Here is a 236-nt window from a genome sequence, read left to right on the forward strand (position 1 = left end):
CCAGGTGCATCTCTTTCCTATTAACCCCCGCTGGGACATCAGCTCGCCCCTTCCCCGTCTCCACTCCTCCCCTTGGGGCCACAAGGCAGCGAGGGACGGGGACCCAGTGGCCAAGGGATGGGCGTACGTGTGAGCAGGACAGCGTAAGTGGGAGAACAAATTCACACTGAGCTTGAGAGGCACCCAGCCACGTTTTCTCCCACAGATGCCCCTCCGCAGGGAGCGGGGAAGGACCC

The sequence above is a fragment of the Cariama cristata genome, unplaced genomic scaffold, assembly GCF_000690535.1.
Source record: "Cariama cristata isolate BGI_N322 unplaced genomic scaffold, ASM69053v1 scaffold15433, whole genome shotgun sequence".
NCBI lineage: Eukaryota > Metazoa > Chordata > Aves > Cariamiformes > Cariamidae > Cariama > Cariama cristata.